The sequence below is a fragment of the Lissotriton vulgaris genome, chromosome 6 (assembly GCF_964263255.1).
Source record: "Lissotriton vulgaris chromosome 6, aLisVul1.2, whole genome shotgun sequence".
NCBI classification, from domain to species: domain Eukaryota; kingdom Metazoa; phylum Chordata; class Amphibia; order Caudata; family Salamandridae; genus Lissotriton; species Lissotriton vulgaris.
In genome coordinates, this window is record NC_141694.1 from 1,089,289,206 (window position 1) to 1,089,310,631 (window position 21,426).

A 21,426-nucleotide genomic window follows, 5' to 3' on the forward strand; every position below is an offset into this window, starting at 1 on the left:
CTCCTGGTCTATGGAGTCCCTGCCTCACGCGCCCCCAGTTACCTTTGCTCAGTTCTTAGTTCCTCCCGGGTGATGAATGCTGGGTGAAGACCTGCAGCCTCGACCCCACGCCTTAGCGCCGCGTAGCGGCACCCGCGAAGCGGGTGCTGCAAGATGTTAGCGCAGGGCTCAGGCGGTCAATCCCTCCTGGGACACGGGGAGGCCGCAGGGACGAGTGGCAGATCCCAGATCAAGGCGTCGGCGAAGTCGGCGTTCTCGGCGTTCTGAAAGGGTTTACTCAAGTAAGTCGAGCCACCCACCATATGGTAGATTACCAGCAGTGATCACACTAGTGCATCAGGCATGGTAGTCCGCAGCAATGCAAAAAAAATGTTGCCAATGTGGAATGAGGAATTAATTCAACAATGCAAAACCTTCCAATTAAGTAGGCAGGGCTACACCCTATAGAGCTACTTAAAGGTAGCTGGAGAGCTACCAGTAGCTCACAATCTACTTTTTGGAGAAGCCAGAGTTAGATACTACTTGGTCTGTGTCTAGGTCAACATTGCGGGTTGGCCATAAGCACCGCTCAATATCAAAGCATACAAAACAACTTTCATGGTTTCATGTCATTAGAACAAATGATTCAGTCCGAGCTACTGCCTGTTCTGACCCACCCGGTACCAAAGGCATTTGTGATCAGATTAACTCAATGGTACTGGATGAACTCTCCAAAGACCCTCTTGCTTGCCAATAATTTTACCCATTGCAATGTTAGCCCTCATAAAACTGCTGCTCTATAACCATGTCATCAAAAACAATCGCCCCTTCCCTGAAAAGTAACATTGTGCTGTGGAACACTTTTCCAAGACAAACACTAAATGTTAAATATGAGCCGCCGCCATGAAAACTGCAGCAAAAGGTTTAGAAATAGGTCACACAGATGTATTTCTGTTGGCCCTTAGGCTTAGTACAAAAGAACAGCATCTCAACTCTGTTCAAGACCACAGACACTTGAATAACACATTTTATGCACATTTTGAGACTTTAAGTAATCGAGTTTTAACCAAGAAGACCATGTTTGCCCATGTGGTTGAAAAAGATTATTAGCTGGATATTTCATTACTGGGATAATCTTTTTTCAATTGTGTCCCACACTGTACCTACACTTAAAAGTTTCAGAATTGACCACCCCACCCTGAAAATCACTATATTAGCTTCAGTAAATTGCGCCATCCTTTCAGACTGGCAAAGATACACTGAAACCCCTCCTCCAGAGGTAAGAATGCATAATTAATAGTTTATAAGACCAACATAACAAGATGTATTTATATATCACTGCCACTTCATACAACTTGTTCATGGACTTCATACCACTTGTGCGTGCACTCCATTGAACATTTGTATACGCTTTAAAAAAATGTAAATATTAGCTGTTGCTTTCGTCCAGTGCTCTGGTAATCCGTCTACAGACCTAGGAAGCATGAAATACTGAACTTCAAGGGCCGGAGAGACCTGTTGCTGGAGCCCTGTATCGATCAGTGAAACCAGGAGCCATCCTTATTAAAAACCCTTTTAGGGCACACACATTTACCCGTCCAGATGCTACGGTTATGTCTATAGATGGCGGACTCCTGGGGCTACCAAAAAGCTAACCTCCATCTGGTGTGCAGACGATGCCAAAGAGGCGTTACCTCTAGGGGTGGGGTGCTGCTGGCCTGTGCTACCAACCTCGCCCTCATTGTCTCCCTCCTCCTCGACCCTCTGCACTTCATATTTGGCCCCACTATCCTCCACTCAAACACCTCAGTGGGTTCAGGCATCCGTGTTGCCCAGTCCTTGTCAACTCTCTGCTCTTTTCCTGCCCTCTGCACCTCCTCTGCCCTTTGCTATTTGGCTTCCCATGCATCTTTAACCCTGTGTACCTCCTCTGCATCTCGTGTTTCGTCTCCTCTCCATGCCTCTTCTACCCTCTATGGCTCCTCTGTTCTCTGTGCCTCTTCTGCCCTCTGTACCTCTTCTCCCCCGTGCCTCCTCTACCTTATGTGCCTCCTCTGCCCTTTGCCCTTCCTCTGCCTTGCATGCGTCCTCTGCTCTCTGATACTCTCTTGCCTTATGCTCCTCTTCTGCCCTCTTGGCCTCTGGACTAATACACCCCTTTTATAGTCTGCCTTCCTCTGCCCACTTCACCTCTTGTACCTCTTCTACCCCTTTCCCATCCTTCTCTACCTGTGCCTCTCCAATTCTTTGCCTGCCCTCATTTTCATGGACATGAGGCCAGGATGACGGCCAGCATGATGAACAAGAAGGGCACAGCAAAGTAAGACTCCCGCGTTGATAGTATTTACGTTTATATTGTGACATTTGTAAATGACACACCTGGAGTTGGTACATATTTTTGCTTGTTTGGCACATATTTTGAGTGGCACATCAGCTGGGCATAAGTGAAGTACACATGGCAAATGAAGCAAGAGCAAATGTATTTCTTCGAGAGATTGATCCCTATTTATTCAGTCCTATTGATGGGCACTTCCCACGGCGAATTAGCCAGTCTACTCATGGATATGAATGTTTATTCTTGCAGAATTTGACACGTATTGACATCCTTTGGATTGATTATATAGAATACTCTTGGATTGTACAGATATAAATTGGATACAGGGTCCCTTGAACATATTTCGCGCCATAGGAAGTAAGCCCACCATTGGCATTGATCCGTGGAATGTTGCAATTTTAGATCAAGGAGATCATGTGTGATACATTGTGCCCCATGCTTCATTCTATACTTTTCTTTTGGCCCTCGCAGATCTTGACCTTGAACACATCTAATACCCTAAGGTACAGCACACCTCCCGGGTCTATTCTTCATGGGAGGTTGTTTGATTCACGTGTGATCAGGAATCATAGACATTTACAAGTTATAGCCATAATTATATTTCACAACACTATAGGGGCATTACAACTACAGATGGTGTAATTTATTTATATTTCAAAAATATGTTACCATGTGTATTTTAAAACTAGGCATGCTTTGACACAGAACAGAGGGTCTTGAAACCTATGAGTTCATTGGTGTATGTTGCTAAAAAGTGCACTAAAGGGGTACATTATGCAATGATTATCTTGCAAAGGGCAAAATTATTGGCCTGCTTTGAGTTCTATGAATTCATGAATGTTTTGTGTATTACACAATTGTTTTTTGTATTACTTTTAGCCCATGAGGAAGCCGAAGGGATGTTGCCCCCAAGGAATGAAATACGTTGGCAAAAAGGAGTGGAAAAAATAAAAACACTAAAGAAGAAACAAAGTCTATATCATTGCTTGTAACTTACCTAATTGTACTATACTGTGACTTGAGTTGGGAATGTGTGTGTTTCAAATATTGCGAATAATGCAAAAGCATAGAATGCATTGCAATGAATTCTGTGTTAATTAGTACTAAAGCTCCAGATGAACTAGTTGCCATTTTGTACACTACTGCACTTATCTTTTAAATCTTTTCATCATTTAACATGTTCCCCACTGGTGGTATCACTGCTCCAAATATATGTCCTGTTAATGAAACGCCGCTTCCTGCATTTCACTTATGTCAATGGGGTGGTGTCAGATTTAATTCTTCTATACTATTGAAATGATGCATCTTTGGAATTAATAGCATGCCCCTTCCCAGTCAGCATGTAACAGGAAATAAAAATGTTGTCCACAAATGTAACATACCCTAGGAATAACATCCTCAGCTCCCTGAAAAATTTGCGAAGTTCCTCCCAATAACTTGAAGGTGTGGTCACAACTGCTAATGTCTACATGGCTTGTTTGCTTTTTTGCACATCTCTTGCAAAAGCAAACTTTCCCTTGGAAATAAAATCCAAGTTTTGGATATCTTTCTAAATTAATTTTCCTCTTTTTTTTACACACATTTTCTAATACATTTCCCTTTGATCAATATTCTTTTTCATGTTCATGTATCTTTCTTCTGACATCATGATGTATATGCCTGTTCTTCATTAGAGAAGTTAAATTTCTTTTGTAAGCTTCTACAATGTTCATGGTAAATGGGCGAATAAATAATACCAAGCAGCGTACATCATTGTTCTTTGTGGGTGTAAAACATACTTTCCCTTAAAGGTACTAGTGACAGCACTAAATCATAATTGGAGTAGAAATATTCAAAATGTTACACACTATTTGCGAAAAAGTGCCATGTTACTTGCTCTGGTATGCCCCCACTTTTTCCTGAACTGCTGATGTGCTTTGACTGAGTGTGCCCTGTGTTCCTGCCAACCAGGTACCCAGGGCCTGTGTTCCTTCCCTAAAAAGCTGTGTTGAAACTAAAACCCAGTTGGCATCTCTGGCCACCTGTCAGCCCCTAGTAAATGGTACCCTAGGTACCCAGGGCATGGTGACCAGAGAAGATCCCTGAGGACTGCAGCACTTATTGTGCCACCCTCAGGGGCCCTGTACCCTGACACCCACACACTGCCTTTGCAGAATGAGTGTCTAAGTACAGAATGAAACAAAGAGTCGACATGGCATACAACCCTGTGTGCCATGGCCACAGAACCCACTTCCCTGGCATACTTCAGTCACCCCTTTAGCCGGGGGGCCTATGCCAGAGGTGTGGGCACAGGTGCATGAGTCCTGTGCCCCTACAGTACCCTGGGCCATTCCTGGGCACTGTAAGTGCAGTGATGCTTTTAAGAGTATATGGTGCTGGGAGGTTGTCATTACGAACTCCACAGCACCATAATGGCTACACTGAAGACTGACAAGTTTGGTACCAAGCTTCTCAGCACATTAAACCCGCACTAATGCCAGTGTGGGATTTAATGTAAAATGCACCAGAGGGCATCTTAGAGATGCCCCCTGAAAACCTAACCTACAATCCACATCTGGGCTGAGTGGCTGCAGAGGCTGCCACACAGCAGACATGTTGCTGGACCCCTGGGTGGAGAGCCGCCCTCTCTCCTGGGCCTCCAACAATGCACATCCTGGGTGAGGTGCTAGGTCTCCTCCCCCAGGATGGACAGGGGGAAGCTTCAAAGGCATGCCGCCTCTGTGAGCTTCTCCAGATCATTTGCTGTACCCAGCAACTGGCCTCCACCAGTCCTGACCCCCCACTCTGGCTGGACGAATGGCGGGAAAAACTACGTCAGGAAGGGGGAGTGCCAGTCTGGCCCAACTCCATCCCTCAGGTGGGGGAGACGAGGTGAAGCACGACCCTGGTTTCCGGCCATCTTGAAGATGGGGAGCCCTGCCCAATCACAGCTAGGATCCTACCCCCCTCTCACATGAGAGGAGCTGGCTAGGGGGTTTACCCACCCCAGGACAGGGACTTATTGGTCCCTACCCTTGCCCTACATGTAACGCCCCCACATTCAGTATTTAGGGGCTCCCTGAACCTTCCTTCCTCAGATCTTGTACCAAAAGAAGAAAGAAGATCTAGAAGAAGAAGACCCACCGCGCAGCTGCTAACAACAGGACGATAACAAGTGACTTGGCCCCAGCCCTACCTGCCTGTCTATCCTGGAACCTGCTCCTGCCTAAATCCTGGCGACTCCTGCGGACAGCAACCTTGGGACACCCAGAGGACCTGCCTGACTTGACCCGCTTAAAGACTTGGACGCCCATCAACAGAAGCTCTGCTGCAACAACCCCACTGGTGCCTGACAGGAAGCCCCGGACCAGCCCACTCCGCACCCGATGAGCCCGGCCCGTGCCTGAATGATCAAAGACCACAAGGACATCCCCCTGGCAACTGGGACCAGAAGTCCAGTGCCCAAAGACCCTCCTCGATGAACCAGACGATGCCTGCAGACTCAGAACCAGTTGCCCCCCCAACCGCAACCAGCTGAGGGTAAGCTTTTTCGACACCCAAAGACACCCCTGCACCCGGTGCCCTTCAGCCCCCTGTGCCTCCCTTTGGGGTACCTACCTGTGCTCCAAGATCTCAACTTAACTCTTGACCTGCTGGTTGCCCCTGGAGAGTCTCTGCCCCCGAACCTGCAGCCTTTGTTCCCTTTTTACCTTTTCCAATGGATAACATTGAGTGCCCGGCGGCTCAAAGCACCCTGCACCCAGCCGCCTGAGTACCGCTGGCTGTACGACCTTTGACCTATACCGCCTCTCCCTTTGACCTGAGCAGGTGACCAGGAGCCCAGCTCCCACTGCCGTGTGGCCTGCTAGCCAGCAGCCACCAACTGGAGGCCCTCTGACACCCCTTGGATAACATTGGGCCTAACTACCTCTGCACCCGGCCACTCCTGCGCCGCTGAGGGTGAACCAACTGTACCTACCTGACCCTGGGGCACCCCTGAGTCTATGCCCAGAACCACAACTTCACCAGTCGAGTACTCACCAGGAAACCGGTAACTCACTTACCTGACATTGAATAACCTTGACTGGTTTTGACTCGAAAAATCTTCGAAGTGTCTACTTTTGAAAACTTAAAATATTCATATTAAATCATCTGAATACCGAATTCTGGAATACTCACCTGTGATCAGGAGAGGAGCCAGTACTGTACCTTGTAGCCCAGTACTGAACCACAAAAGTAATCCCTAGCAGGTTTACTAATAACTTGTATTTTCTCCATAGGAATCCATTGTCTGCTTTTCTATGACATTTCTTCTAAGTGTCTACTTTTAAAACTAGAAATGATCTTTAAAAATCATACTAAATACTGAAACATAATGACCTGTTTTAAGTTGAGACCCCAGTGCTGGCCCCAGGAGTCCAGTACTGGATTACAAAAGTAACAAGATCAAACTTTACCTGCAACCTGAATTTTCTCCCATTGGATAACATTGCCAGATTTCTGTTGAAAAGTTTCCAAGTGTGAACTTTTAAAATAGCTTTTTATTCCAGAAAAATCACTGCAATACCTAAATCGTTTTTCCTAAACTGTTTCAAGCTTAGACCCCATGATTGAATCTAGGAGCCAGTCCTGCAATTACCAAAGTAATCTACAAAGTAATCAACTGTGTTTATACAAGAACATCCATTGAGCTTAATGCTAAATTGTGTGTAGAATTGTGTTGCCTACTGCAACCCCTGTACATATTGTGTTTACAAAGTTTATTACCTTTCTGCAAAGTACTCACCTGAGACCCCTCTTATTGAGAACAGTATATTTTGATGCCTATTGGTTCTAGAAATAAAACAAATATATATTTGATATAAAAATAATTGGCCTGGAGTTCAGTCTTTGAGTGTGTGAAACCTTTTGCTGACTGAGTGTGTACAACAAATGCATTACACTGTCCTCTGGTACTGCCTTACTGCTCGACCAAGCTACCACTTTAGAGAGTAAGGTCACACATGGCTTTAACCACTGTTATACCTCTGGGGTTTGTGGACTCTATACACACTGTACCTTATTCTGGTCCAGTATATATAGAGCCACTTTCTCACATTGGTGGATCAGCGGCGGGATACAAACTTGCTTTTGTTGGACTACTTGGTTACCATCTGATCACACGATAGAACTCATAAATTGCCTTTAGAATTCTAAAATTGTTTTTTCCAAAATACTAAAGGTCTGATAGGGCCTTGCGTAAGTCCCATTAGAATTCCAGAAAAATAAAAATCACTATAGTTAGGGTAGAGGGTTAGAACTGTCAAGGTAGAATATCTCAACACAACCCAGCTGTTAGTGAAGATAACATGGACCTGGCTGAGGAGCTCGACCTCACACCTTACTTGCACTTGAATTTCAAGGAATTGAGTTCTGTGTGTAAACTTAAAAATATAGTCATGGGCCTGCGTCCAACCAAAAAAGGGCTCCAGGAGCTCCTGGCTGAGTATGCAAAAGGCCACCCTTCTGAACAGGGTGACACCAAGTCAGAGGAAGAAGAGGAGGAGGAGGATAATACCAACCCCCCCATCTCCAGGGAAGTAAGGGTCTCTACACCTTTAACTCCAAGAGTCAGCTTCCTGGGAGCCTGGGTACCACACAGGTGGACTAGGCCCCAGAGAACACATTGGGGAGAGCTCCAATGAAGAGGACAACTTTTTAGCAAAGTTGGCCAAGAGATTAGACCTGGAGTACAGACTCCTGGCTCTAGGGAAAGAAAGGAAAGAGATGGGCTTAGCCCCCATCTCTGGTGGCAGCAATACCAATAATAAAGATAAAGAGCAATCTTATGATCCCAAAATTTGAGGAAGGTGATGATATCACCAAGTGGTTCATACCCTTTTGAGAAGGCTTGTGATATCAGAAGACTAAGGAAACCTCTCTGTGGGGCACTCCTGTGAGAACTGTTCTCTGGTAACTGCAGAGACAGGCTTCTGACCATCTCTGGGCCAGATGCAGAGTCTTATGACCTCATGAAGAAAACTCTGATAGAGGGATTTGGACTCACTACTGAGGAGTACAGAATTAGGTTCAGGGGCTCACAAAACCCAGACCCAATCCTGGATAGATTTTGTAGACTACTTAGTAAAGACACTAGATGGTTGGTTAACTGGACACAATGTGCATGATTTTACTGGACTTTATAATTTGTTTATGAAGGAACACATTTTGAGTAATTGCACAGTTGCATCAGCATTTGGTAGACCTAGGTCTTCTTTCTCCCCAAGAATTGGGAAATAAGGCAGACCATTGGGTCAAGACTAGGGTGATAAGGACAGCCACTGGGGGTGACCAAAAGAAGGTGGTTACAAAACCTCCCCAGGGGAAAGGTGGTGAGAATCCCCAAGATAAAAATTATGAGTCTTCCAAAGGGCCCCAAAAACCTGTCCAGGTGGGTGAGTCCCAACCTGCTCCATATGTGCCTCAGCCCTATAGGGGGAGGAACTTTGATCCTAACAAGGCCTATTGTAACAACTGTAAAATGTTGGGACATTTAACTGTAGACAAAAACTGCCCCTACAATAAAGCCCCTAATGCAGCCAATACAGCTACTCCAGGGACAGTAAATCTACAGATGGGATCAGAGGAGTGCCCAGAGCAAATCTGGGAATACAATCAAGCTAGTCTAGTCTCCTTGGGGGAAATGGAGTTTGCCAATGTAGCTGGTTGGCCACCCAACTGTAACAAGTATCTGAAATACCCCTCCATTAATGGGACTAGAGTAGAAGCCCTGAGGGATACAGGTGCCAGCATCACTATGGTAAAGGAAAAGCTGGTTTCCCCAGCACAATACTTGGTTGGGAAAACTTACCCAGTCACCAATGCTGACATCATTACCACCCAACGTCCTCTGGCGACATTAGGTTGGGGGTAGGTTACTGGCCTGAAACTGGTAGTGGTCTCTCCACAATTGCCAGCTGACTGTCTGCTTGGAAATGACCTGGAAACCTCAGCCTGGGCTGAGGTGGAACAAGTAACCCATGCAGCCATGCTGGGTATCCCTAGACTGGTGTGTGTGCAAACCAGAGCACAGAGCAAAAAGAAGGGTGAACAAGTAGGTTTGGAGCCTGAAAGTATGGCCCAACCAACCAAGAGAAAAAGCAAGAAGACTGGGGAGCCAGCTTCTACATAGCAAGCCTCTCAGGACCCCTCTCCCTGGGAGAGGACTTGGAAACCCTAGAGGGAACTGAGCCCATGGAGCTTGAGCCTTACCAGGTTGGACTCCTGGGCCCATGGGGACCCACTAGGGAAGAGCTGTGCCAGGGTCAGCGAGACTGCCCCAGTCTTGAAAGCCTGAGGCAGCAAGCTGTTTCAGAAGCACAGAGAGATGTCAGTGGTACCCACAGAGCTTATTGGGAAGAGGGATTATTGTATGCTGAGGCAATAAACCCCAATCTTGGAGCTACCAGTAGGGTGGTAGTGCCACAGACGTACAGGGAGTTCCTCCTAACTTTAGTTTATGACATCCCCGTTACTGGACATCTGGGGTAAACCAAAACTTGGGAAAGGCTAGTTAGCTACTGGCCCCAGGTGAACCAAAAGGTGAATGAGTTTGTGAACTCCTGTGTTCCCTGTCAGGCCAGTGGCAAGACAGGTGAAAAACCACAGGCCTCCCTGATACCACTGCCAGTGGTGGGGGTACCCTTTGAAAGGATAGGTGTGGACATTGTGGGTCCACTTGAGCCTCCCACAGCCTCAGGGAACAAATTCATTCCAGTAGTAGTGGATCATTCTACTAGGTACCCTGATGCAATTCCCCTTAGGGTTACTACAGCTCCTGCAGTAGCCAAGGCCCTCCTGGGTGTCTTCACAAGGGTAGGGTTTCCTAAGGAGGTGGTTTCAGACAGATGTACCAACTTCATGTCTGCTTACCTGAAACACATGTGGAAGGAGTGTGGGGTGCAGTACAAGTTTACTACCCCATACCACCTACAAACCAATGGTCTTGTGGAAAGGTTCAACAAGACATTGAAAGGTATGATCATGGGTCTCCCTGTAAAAACTCAAAGGGAGATGGGATGTCCTGTTTCCATGCCTGCTTTTTTGCTTATAGGGAGGTGCCACAGAAGGGAGTGGGGTTTTCACTCTTTGGACTTCTGTTTGATCATCCTGTAAGGTGACCACTTTGTCTGGTGAAAGAGGGTTGGGAGAGGCCTCTCCAAGAACCCAAGCATGACATTGTGGACTATGTGCGTGGCCTAATGTCCAGAATGGCTGAGTACATGGACAAGGCATCCAAGAATCTTGAGGCCAGCCAGGAGCTGGAGAAGCACTGGTATGACCAAAAAGCTGTCATGGTTGACTTTCAACCTGGACAACAGGTGTGAGTTTTGGAGCCAGTGGCTCCAAGGGATCTCCAAGACAGATGGAGTGTCCCTTACCCTATCCTGGATAAAAAGAGTGAGGTCACTTACTTAGTGGACCTAGGCACCAGCAGGACACCCAAAAGGGTTATCCATGTGAAATACCTTAAACTCTACAATGACAGGGCTAACCTCACCATGCTGATGGTGACTGATGAGGAACAGGAAGCAGGGAGTGAACCTCTCCCTGATCTCCTTTCTTCAAGCCCAAAATATGGGTCTGTGGATGGAATGGTCTTTTCAGACACCCTCTCTCCTCAACAGCAGGCTGACTGCAAGCAAGTCCTGTAGAAGTTTGCTAGCATCTTTTCCTTGACCCCTGGTCTGACCAGCTGGTGTACCCATGATGTGGACACTGGGGACAGTAACCCTGTCAAAAACAAACTCTATTGACAGTCAGACCAATCAAGGAAAGCATCAAAACTGAAGTCAGCAAGATGTTGGAGCTAGGGGTGATTGAACCCTCTGAGAGCCCCTGGGCTAGCTCAGTGATTCTGGTCCCCAAACCTCACCAACAGGGTGGAAAGAGAGAGACAAGGTTCTGTGTGGACTATAAAGGGCTCAACTTTGTCACCAAGACAGATGCTCACCCCATTCCAAGAGCAGATGAGTTGATAGACAAGCTAGGGGCAGCCAAATTCCTCAGTACCTTTGACATAACTGCAGGGTACTGGCAGATTGGAATGGCAAAGAAAAGACAGCATTCTCCACCCCTGATGGGCACTATCAGTTCACTGTAATACCTTTTGGGTTAAAGAATGCCCCTGCCACCTTCCAGAGGTTGGTGAACCAAGTCCTGACTGGATTGGAGTCCTTTAGTGCAGCTTATCTTGATGATATTGCTGTCTTTAGCTCTACCTGGCAGGATCACCTGATCCACCTTGGGAAGGTTCTACAAGCCCTGCAATCTGCAGGACTGACTATCAAGGTATCCAAATGCCAGATAGGGCCGGGCACTGTGGTGTACTTGGGCCACCTTGTTGGTGGAGGCCAGGTCCAACCCTTACAGCCCAAGATCCAGTGCATCCTGGACTGGGCAGCTCCAACCACCCAGACCCAAGTCAGGGCATTCCTTGGCTTGCCTGGATACTACAGGAAGTTTGTGAAAGGAAATGGGTCCATTGTGACTCCCCTCACAGAACTCACATCCAATAACATGCCCAAGAAAGTAAACTGGACTGGTAGCTACCAAAAGGCTTTTGACACCCCGAAAGAAGCAATGTGCTCAGCACCCATTCTAAAAGCACCAGACTACTCCAAGCAGTTCATAGTGCAGACTGATGCCTCAGAGCTGGGGATAGGAGCAGTCTTCTCCCAGATCAATGAGGAAGACCAAGACCAATCTGTTGCTTTTATAAGCAGGAGGCTACTCCCCAGAGAGCAGCGTTGGAGTGCCATTGAGAGGGATGCCTTTGCTGTGGTTTGGTCCCTGAAGAAGTTGAGGCCCTACTTGTTTGGAACTTACTTCCTGGTTCAAACTGACCACAAACCTCTCAGATGGCTAATGCAGATGAAAGGGGAAAATCCCAAACTATTGAGATGGTCCATCTCCCTACAGGGTATGGACTTTGAAGTGGAACACTGACCAGGCACTGCACATGCCAGTTCAGATGGACTTTCCAGGTTCTTCCACTTAGACAATGAAGACTCCCTAGGGCAAGGTTAGTCTCATCACCTTTCGTTTGGGGTGGGAGGGTTGTGTGAGAAAGTACCACCTTTCTTGCACTGGTATGCCCCCACTTTTTTCTGAACTGCTGATGTGCTTTGCCTGAGTGTGCCCTGGGCTCCTGCCAACCAGGTACCCAGGGCCTGTGTTCCTTCTCTAAAAAGCTGTATTGAAACTAAAACCCAATTCGCCTCCATGGCCACCTGTCAGCCCCTAGTAAATGGTACCCTAGGTGCCAAGGGCATGGTCACCAGAGAAGACCCCTGAGGACTGCAGCACTTATTGTGCCACCCTCAGGGGCCCTGCACCATGACACCCACACACTGACTTTGCATGCTGAGTGTCTAAGTACAGAACTAAACAAAGAGTCGACATGGCATACAACCCTGTGTGCCATGCCCACAGAACCCACTGCCCTGGCATACTTCAGTCACCCCTCTAGCTGGGTGCCCTATGCCAGAGGTGTGGGAACAGGTGCATGAGCCCTGTGCCCCTACAGTACCCAGGGCCATTCCTGGGCACTGTAAGTGCAGTGATGTCATTAAGAGTATATGGTGCTGGGAGGTTGTCATTACGAACTCCACAGCGCCATAATGGCTGCACTGAAGACTGACAAGTTTGGTACCAAACTTCTCTGCACATTAAACCCGCACTGATGCCAATGTGGGATTTATTGTAAAATGCACCAGAGGGCATCTTAGAGATGCCCCCTGAAAACCTAACCTACAATCCACGTCTGGGCTGAGTGGTTGCAGAGTCTGCCACACAGCAGACATGTTTCTGGGCTCCTGGTTGGAGAGCCCCCCTGCTCTCCTCGGCCAGCAACAATGCACATCCCAGGTGAGGTGCAACGTCTCCTCCCCCAGGATAGGCGGGGGAAGCTTCAAAGGCATGCCGCCTCTGTGAGATTCTCCAGACCATTTGCTGTACCCAGCAACTGGCCCCCACCAGTCCTGACCCCCACTCTGGCGGGGAAACTGGCGGGAAAAACTACGTCAGTAAGGGGGGTGTGCCAGTGTGTGCCAACCCCACCCCTCAGGTGGGGAGACGAGGTGAAGCACGGCCCTGGGCTCCGGCCATCTTGAAGATGGGGAGCCCTACCCAATCATAGCTAGGATCCTGCCCCCTCCCACAGGAGAGGAGCAGGCTAGAGGGTGTACCCACCCCAGTACAGGGACCTATTGGTCCCTGCCCTTGCCCTACCTGTAACTCCACTAAGTTCAGTATTTAGGGGCTCCCTGAACCTTCCTTCCTCAGATCCCGATACCAAAAAAAGAAAGAAGATCAAGAAGAAGAAGACCCGCTGTGCAGCTGCTAACAGGCCCTACTGGCCTGTCGATCCTGGAACCTGCTCCTGCCTAAATCCTGTGGCGTCTGTGGACAGCAACCTTGGGACACCCAGAGGACCTGCCTGCCTTGACCCTCTTAAAGACTGGGACTCCCATCAGCAGAGGCTCTGCTGCAACAACCCCCCTGGTGCCAGACAGGAAGCCTAAGACCAGCCCACTCTGCACCCGCTGAGCCCGGCCAGTGCCCGAGTGATCCAAGACCACGAGGACGTCCCCCCGGTGACTGGGCCACGAAGTCCAGTGCCCAAAGACCCTCCTCGACGAACCAGATGACGCCTGCAGCCTCAGAACCAGGGGCCCCCCAACTGCGACCAGCTGAGGGTAAGCTTTTCTGACACCCAAAGACACCCCTGCACCCGGTGCCCTACAGCCCCCTGTGTCTCCCTTTGGGGTACCTACCTGTGCTCCAAGATCCCAACTTACCTCTCGACGTGCTGGTCACCAGTGGAGAGTCTCCGCCCCGAGCCTGCAGCCTTTGTTCCCTTTTTACCTTTTCCATTGGATAACATTGAGCGCCCGACGACTCAAAAGCACCCTGCACCCAGCCGCCCGAGTACCGCTGGCTGTGCCACCTTTGTCCTATCCTGCTTCCCCCTTTGCCCTGAGCAAGTGACCAGGAGCCCAGCTCCCACTGCCCTGTGGCCTGCTTGCCAGCAGCAACCAAACGGAGGCCCCCTGACCCCCCTTGGATAACATTGGGCCTAACTACCTCTGCACCCGGCCGCCCCTGCGCCGCTGAGGGTGAACCAACTGTACCTACCTGATCCTGGGGGACCCCTGAGTCTATTCCCAGAACCACAACTTCACCAGTCGAGTACTCACCAGGAAACCGGTAACTCACTTAACTGCCATTGAATAACCTTGACTGGTTTTGACTCGAAAAATCTTCGGTCTACTTTTGAAAACTTAAAATATTCATATTAAATCATCCGAATTCCGAATTCCAAAATACTCACCTGTGATCAGGAGAGGAGCCAGTACTGTACCTCGTAGCTCAGAATTGAACAGCAAAAGTAATCCTTAGCGGGTTTACTAGTAACTTGTATTTTCTCCATAGGCATCCATTGTCTGCTTTTCTATGAAATTTCTTTTAAGTGTCTACTTTTGAAAAACTAGAAATATTCTTTAAAAATCATACAAATACTGAAACATATTTACTTACCTGTTTTAAGTTGAGACCCCAGTGCTGGCCCCAGGAGCCAAGTACTGGATTACAAAAGTAACGAGATCGTACTTTACCTGCCACCTGAATTTTCTCCCGTTGGATAACATTGGCAGATTTCTGTTGAAAAGTTTTTAAGTGTGAACTTTTACAATAGCTTTTTATTCCTGAAAAATCACTGCAATACCTAAAACGTTTTTGCTAAACTGTTTCCAGCTTAGACCCCAGGACTGAATCTAGGAGCCAGTCCTGGAATTACCAAATTCATCTACAAAGTAATCAACTGAAAATCCATTGAGCTCAATGCTAAATTGTGTGTAGAATTGTGTTGCGTACTGCAACCCCTGTACCTATTGTGTTTACAAAGTTTATTACCTTTCTGCAAAGTACTCACCTGAGACCTCTCATATTGAGAACAGTATATTTTGATGCATGTTGGTTCTAGAAATAAAACAACTATATCTTTGATATAAAAACAATTGGCCTGTAGTTCAGTCTTTGAGTGTGTGAAACCTTTTGATGACTGAGTGCGCACAACAAATGCTTTACACTGACCTCTGGTACTGCCTTACTGCTCAACCAAGCTACCACTTTAGAGAGTGAGGTCACACCTGGCTTTAACCTTTGTTATACCTCTGGGGTTTGCGGACTCTATATACACTGTACCTTATTCTGGTTCAGTATATATATAGAGCCACTTTCTCACACTATTAATTAATGAAAGCCAAATACTACATGAAATGTCATAAGATAAAGGTAGGTTATAGTAGGTGACTTCTTTTGAAATGGAAGATGGCAGATGTGCACAACTATAACAATCCTTAACATCTAAAGTAGTTGTGTATTCCTACACTAATCTAGAATAAACATTAGTAGAGTAATCCTCTCCCTTATAATTTCTACCGTTTTGAGTAGAAGAGTAATCTCTAAAATTCTGTGCATAATCATTAGTAATGTTAAGTCTATATGTTTCGGTATCGGGTGTCAAATAAAACCCTTTTAGTATTATTGATATGATAACTCTCACTATGCAAATCACACACATCAGGCATTTACAATGCCTTTTAAGGCAGCACATTCTTCTGTCTGAGTCCATAGTTTAATTTATGTTCCTTTTTTCTCCTTTTCTTCTGGACGGGTCCCTGTCAGATTGTCCTTTACCCAACTCCGTGTTCTTCTAGTATGTTATCCCAATTCTTTTGTAACTTTTATCTAAGGCCTAGGTTAGTCTTTTGTAAAATAATTCACTAAAATAATAAACATCTAATAGACACAGATCAGTTTTGCTCTTGTTTCATTGAACTCTTTCCCTTACTTTTTGTATATTTTTCTGAGTTATAGTCTATTTTTTTCTCAAGGAGGTACTAACAATTCAGGGTGTTCCCAATGCTGGGTTCACATAATATGACTGTTCAGTAGCTGAATATATTCTGCAAGGAATTTGACTTCTCTTTTATCATCCTCTGTTTCACTTTCTTCAGGCATTGTTTCTGGAATACAGGCAATCAATGAAGTCTTTTTGATGTCCTTTTTTCTTGAATTTCTTGGCCATTCGGGTTTTCAGCACTGTCTTTTAGCTTCAGAGCTTGTCTCTTCAGTTGCGTTTAGTTTTTTTCTGATTTTTCTGTCAGCCTCTATGATTTCCTCATTGGAGACTTGGAGCTCATTGCGATGGTGGGCGGACTTGGTCCACCCGCCACCGTAGCGTTGATTGAGTCTAACCGCCATGCGTGCAGCGGTCCCGCATATACAATTATGATGGGACCGCCACCGCTGCGGTCGTATTCAGCACCTTTAACCCCTTCCCTGCTCATGACGAGCTCAACTCGTCATGCAGTACACTGGTCGTGTGCTTATGACGAGCTGAGCTCGTCATGAAACAATGGCAGGAGGGATTTTCCAGCACAGGAGAAAAATCTCCCTAGCAGCCAAGGTGTTAATGTTGCGGCGGTGGCTGCTGGCAGCAGCACCACCTTGATGTGAAGAAGAGCATGTTGTGCATTTCACTGCACTATGTGGCAGGCACTACACTATGCCTGCCACTTGGTGGTGTGAAATGTAGGGGGGTACCTCCCTAGAGCACCCACACCACCCCCAACACAAGGGGGACCACAACGGGCTCCTAAAGACATTCTCTGCCAGCCTTTCAATGGCTGTTCAACTGCCACGGAAATGCTGCCTTCAGCTGGCATCATAATTGTGCCGGCAGAGCATGCTAGGCTCCGCCACCATTGTGAGCATGCTGACCGCTCCACCTGTGAATCGTGATAATTGCTACTGGCGGAAAAGCGACGGACAGACTTTCCGACTGCTGCAATACCCACCACCATCATAATGTGGTGGGGGTAAATCTCATGACGATGGCAGAATGATGGCTACTGCCGGCCCGGCGGTGGCTCTTTTTCCGCCATCGTATTGAGCTGCTTGGATCCTACTTTGAAATATATTTGAAACTTGTACTTGTCTTTTGTCTTCACCCCTTACTTTTTCCTATCCTTCTGTCCTTTGTGCTTTTTGTTCGCCTGCCTTCTCTCTTGCAGGTGCCACAGGATGATCAGGTCTCTCCACTGGAGTTGCAAAAAATTGTGCTCTTTTATTCTGGATTGCTCACTCTCCGTGTATGTGAGGCATGAATCTGGTATGGGACTCCAGCACATTTAACACCAATCTTTATCATAAGCAGAATTTAGTTGGGGTCTTTCCATCTGTGTTTGCAACAAGTTTTCCAAACGTGCTTCTTGATCATGACCCAATCTTCAGGATTGAGGTCGTGGCACTGTTCATGATGAGGATTTGTGTAGCAGCTGACATCTGATGAGAAACAGAACAAAGCACATCAGCGAGGGCTTTGCAGTAATGCATTATCATAAAAACAGTGATTTTCACCAAGGCATTTGTTGGAAAAGCAGGCAAATTCATGGCTCTCCCCCTAGAATTGAATGTGGAGATAACCCAGTGTTTCGATCTCGAATTTTCGGACACTCATAAATACCAATGGCAATGCATCTGGCCATTTCAAGGAAGCACAAACCTTTACCAATCTGGACTTTATTGTTCCATTCATCTACTCAACTATGCTTCATGCTTTTGGTCTGTAAATCCAGTGTAATGTTTGATCAATTTGTAAAGAAGCACATATCATGTTCATGACTTCATTGTTGAATTGCATTCTTTGATCTGACTCAGGAAGAACTGGCATTCTGGGCTTAGAGATGACTTCCTGCAGTAACAGTTTAGCTACAGTGAGACTGTCATTTGTTCTCATTAGTTAGACTTCCACCTACAGAGAGAATACACAGATAAACACAAGGATACATCTCAGCCCATTTTGGACAGGCATTTTGATGAAACCCATGTGTAACCTGTTAAAGGGACAACTTGATCTCACTAAGTGTGTGCTTCTGACTGGCAACCTTTTCCCTACATTCAGCTTTTGACATGAGACACATCTTCAGAAATTTTCCTCAGCAATTATTCAGAATTGTGGATTGGACCAAATTTGTCTGAAAAGCCTTACCATTAGATCTCTCCCTAAATGTGTATGCCCATGATAATACCTGGTCATCGGAAACAACAAGATGTCTGGCAACCCTGCTCTCTCATCTTTGAATATGCAAATGCCATTTGCATGTTTGGTACAACCTGCTTTGATCCACCCATATTGATCAGTTTCTGTTACAGTTTCTTGCACTCCCTTTAGTTCTTCTCAAGTGTCAGTTATTTCCATCATCATTGCAAAAGCATATTCTTCATCAGTTCCATAGGTAAAAACCATCATTTACTGTAAAACCTCCATTGATTTAGCATGCTAGCAATGCACAGTACCTATATACTGAGCCAGTGTATCTCTTGCCTACGACAACATATCCACTGCCTGTTTGATGTCCCGGACACTTGACAACAGAAATCAGTTTCAATCAATCAATCAATCAATCAATCAATCAATCATAGCATTTGTATAGCGCGCTACTCACCCGGAAGGGTCTCAAGGCGCTGGGGGGGGGGGGGGTCTGCTACTGTTCGAGGAGCCAGGTCTTGAGTTGCTTCCTGAAGGAGAGGTGGTCCTGGGTCAGTCGGAGGTGGATGGGGAGGGAGTTCCCTGTCTTGGCTGCCAGGTAGGAGAAGGATCTTCCTCCGGTGGTAGCTCTGCGGATGCGTGGAACAGCCGAGAGGGCGAGTCTGGCAGATCGTAGCAGGCGGGTGGGAATGTGGAAGGTCAGGCGGTTGTTGAGGTACCTGGGGCCCAGGTCGTGGAGAGCCTTGTGTGCATGGGTGAGGAGTCTGAACGTGATCCTCTTGCTGACGGGGAGCCAGGGCAGGTCTCTCAGGTGCCCGGAGATGTGGCTGTGTCGAGGGATGTCCAGGATGCGTTGTGCGGAGGCGTTCTGGATGCGTTGGAGTCTTTTCTGAAGTTTGGCTGTGGTTCCGGCGTAGAGGGTGTTTAAGTAGTCCAGTCGGCTGGTGACGAGTGCCTGGGTGACCGTCTTCCTGGTTTCATTGGGGATCCACCGGAAGATCTTATGGAGCATACGCAGGGTGTTGAAGCATGACGAAGAGACAGCGTTGACTTGTCTGATCATCGAGAGGGAGGAGTCCAGGATGAAGCCAAGGTTACGTGCGTGGTCCGTTGGCTTGGGAGCGGTGCCCAGGGCAGGGGGCCACCAGGAGTCGTCCCAGGCGGAGGGCGATGATCCCAGGATGAGGACTTCCGTCTTGTCTGATTTCAGCTTCAAGCGGCTGTTCTTCATCCACTCAGCGACGTCTTTCATCCCTTCATGTAGGCTGGTTTTGGCGGTGGCGGGGTCGTTCGTGAGGGAGAGGATCAGCTGGGTGTCGTCGGTGTAGGAGATGATGTTGAGGTTGTGTTGGCGTGCGATGGCTGTGAGGGGGCTCATGTAGACAATGAAGAGGGTGGGGCTGAGTGATGGTCCTTGTGGAACGCTGCAGATGACTTCGGTGGCCTCGGATCTGAACGGGGGCAGGCGGACCCTCTGGGTTCTTCCGGTGAGGAACGAGATGATCCATTCCAGTGCCTTCTCTTGGATTCCGGTGTTGTTGAGGCATTGCACTAGGGTGCGGTGGCAGACCGTGTCGAACGCTGCGGAGAGGTCCAGGAGGATGAGGGCCGCTGTTTCCCCGTTGTCAAGCAGGGATCTGATGTCGTCTGGGGCTGCGATGAGGGCGGGCTCGGTGCTGTGGTTGGCTCGGAAGCCGGACTGCGAGTGGTCGAGGGATCCGTTCGTCTCGAGGAAGGCGGCAAGCTGACTGTTGACGGTCTTCTCGATTACCTTGGCCGGAAAAGGGAGGAGCGAGATGGGACGTTAGTTATTGAGGTCGGTGGGGTCCGCTGTTGGTTTCTTCAGGAAGGCTCTGAGCTCGGCGGGCTTCCAGCTCTCCGGGAAGGTGGCGGTGGTGAAGGAGGTGTTGATGATGTCCCGGAGTTGGGGTGCGATGATGGAGTCGGCTTTGTTGAAGATGTGGTGGGGTCAGGGGTCGGTTGGTGATCCGGAGTGGATGGTTTTCATCACGCGGGTGGTGTCTTCGGTGCTGACCGGAGTCCAGGCGCAGAGGGTGGTGGTGGGGGGCATTGGCTCGGTGGTTGGGTGCGTGGTCTAAGCACCGAAGCTGTTGTGTATGTCGGCGATCTTGCTGTGGAAGAACGAGGCGAGTGAGTCGCAGAGGTCTTGCGAGGGAGTGATGTCGTTGTTTCCGGCGCTGTTGGAGAGCTCTTTGACGATGCTGAAGAGTTCCTTGCTATTGTGGGCGTTGTTGTCCAGTCATTCCTTGAATGTTGTCTTCTTGGTGGTGCGGATCAGCTGGTGGTGTTTGCGGGGGGAGTGCTTGAGGGCAGTCATGTTGTCTGTGGTCTGGTTGTTGCTCCAGGCTTTCTCGAGGGTGCGGCAGTTCTTCTTGGAGTTCTTGAGTTCGTCGGTGAACCAGGAGGCTTTCTTGCTGCCGGGTCTGCTGGTGGGGGTCTTCAGTGGTGCGAGGTTGTCTGCGCAGTTGGTGATCCACTGTGTGAGGTTGCTGGCTGCTTCGTTGGGGTCCGTTGCGCTGGCGGGAGGGTTCTGGCTGAGGCTGGTGGTGAGTTGGTTGGCGGTGATCTTGTTCCAGCTCCTGCGAGGAACCTGTTGCGGGTGGTGGTGGGTCGTGGTTCTTCTGAAGCTGAAGTGGACGCAGCTGTGGTCCTTCTAATGAAGTCTGGTGGAGTGGCTGAAGGAGATGTGCTTGCTGGAGGAGAAGACGGGGACAAGCGTGTGGCCGGCATAGTGGGTGGGGGTGTTCACCAGTTGCTTGAGTCCGAGGTTGGCGAGGTTGTCCAGCAGGGTGGTGGAGTTGGTGACGTTGTTGTTCTCCAGGTGGAAGTTGAAGTCCCCTAGGAGGATGTAGTCAGTGGAGGGGAGGGCGTGCTGGCTGATGAAGTCTGCGATGTCTTCACTGAATTGTGTGCGTGGTCCCGGGGTTCTGTAGATGAGGGTGCCTCTGAGGGTCGTCTTGGGGTCGGTGTGTATCTGGAAGTGGAGGTGTTCAGCGGCGGTGAGGGTGTTGTCTGA

General features: G+C 48.1%; 1 pseudogene; it reads right to left on the minus strand.

Annotated features, from left to right (window-relative positions):
• Nucleotides 1–1,596: 1,596 nt before the first annotated feature.
• The window catches only part of LOC147708452 (uncharacterized), a 60,341-nt pseudogene continuing 40,511 nt past the window's right edge, over nucleotides 1,597–21,426 (minus strand).